A 1,596-nucleotide genomic window follows, 5' to 3' on the forward strand; every position below is an offset into this window, starting at 1 on the left:
TTGAACAGCATTTCACCTTTTTGCTTGATCCTCAGATGTGGAAAGTATTTGTTTCAGATATGTATGCCTGTAGCACTTGCTTGGGATTTATCTGCAAGCTGATCCCAGACTCAGTCTGCAGTTACACTTTTGCAGGGTCCCTTGTTCCAGCCAACTACTGCTGACCACAACTCTAATTTCCTCTCTCTGCAAATGTGAAATGAATACTATTGTAACAGCCTTTCTTACTACGTGCCAAAGAGAAAAGATCTTTTTTCTGTTTTATGTTTGACCACCTTGCATTTCAAATTACAAAACTGGTGGATTTACCCCCATCATCGTATGTGGTACAACTTCTACCAGGATCATCATGCAGCACCTCTTTTTATTCATTTGTCCAGCACAATCACCCTAAAATGATCTCCAGCATGTACCAATTGTGCCAGATCCTCCATTCATTTGTGTGTGGTCATCATAGGTGAGAGCTGCAGAAAAAAGTCATTCAAATGTGATATAAATGTCACCTGTTGAGTAGACCAAGCACTATGAACCACTCAGGACAGAACATGATATGTACTTAGATCGTGTCGTGCCTAATACTATGGCATTCTGGCCAGCAGTCTTAATTGTAGAATAGTTTAGAGATAGTAATAATAATAATAATAATTAAAAATCAAAAAGATAATTGCCATTTCTTGGTCAGTACAGCCATAGGTCAAAGAGAGGAGTCGATCCTCATTTATACAAGACTTGGCAGAAAAGCTGACCAACTCGACTGTATACACAAAGCATCAAGGACCTGAAGTAGTCAGGACTCCTGACTCCTCCTGTACCCCACTTCTTCATCAACTTAAAATGCATGATCCTTCCTCTTAATGGACTGCTAAAATAGAGGCAAAAAAGCAAAAGTCATAGAATCATGCTGGTTTCTTTCCTATGGTGATGTCCTATGGATGTACTTGTCTCTATGCACCACAGATGAGTTCCTCCATCTAAACAATTAAAAAGAATCATCTCCAATGCAGCAGATGTGCCCTGCTGTTGCCTTCTTGTCTTGCTGACAACTCATTCAGTTTGCCTGTGCTTGTCGCTGTCCTTACTTTCCTGACTTTCTGGAGCACATGGACTTCTTGATGTTTAATCAAAGGGTATTTCCACATAACCTTTGGCAATTCATCCTGTGAACTGTAAAGGATTACACAGTCTGCCTTGCCTCCTCATAACAGAGCACCTGGGAAGGGCCATGCACCTCAGCTGTTACAGTGTGGCCATGGACATAACTTTGAGTTGCCACCAACTTTAGTTTACAGCAGGACACAGCTGTGATCTGCAGAGCCTGAAAAGAAAAAGTGGTGCTGAAAAGAAGTTGTGGTGCTTATTCTCTTGTCCCTGCTACGAGAGTGATAGTGGGAAGAGTATGGGCAGGGCACCTCCTTAATTAACCTGAGGTCACCTCGAGGCACCTGTACAGGGATGCTGTCTTAATATGCTGTTAAAATTCAAACTGTTGTATGTAAGATTGTTGTTGTTGGGGTTTTGTTTGTTTGTTTTCTTGTCGTTGTTGTTTTGTTTGGTTTGGAGGTTTTTTGTGATTTTTTTGGTTTTTTGTTTGTTTTG

At 40.9% G+C, this 1,596-nt stretch overlaps 1 protein-coding gene across 1 annotated transcript in view; it reads left to right on the forward strand.

The window, feature by feature from the left end:
* The window catches only part of UBL3 (ubiquitin like 3), a 62,240-nt gene that overhangs the window by 1,793 nt on the left and 58,851 nt on the right, over window positions 1-1,596 (forward strand). The gene's annotated exons all lie outside the window — the stretch shown is intronic.

The sequence above is a fragment of the Empidonax traillii genome, unplaced genomic scaffold (assembly GCF_003031625.1).
Source record: "Empidonax traillii isolate 1590-97213 ecotype Southwest subspecies unplaced genomic scaffold, ASM303162v1 scaffold149:size904812, whole genome shotgun sequence".
Lineage (NCBI taxonomy): Eukaryota > Metazoa > Chordata > Aves > Passeriformes > Tyrannidae > Empidonax > Empidonax traillii.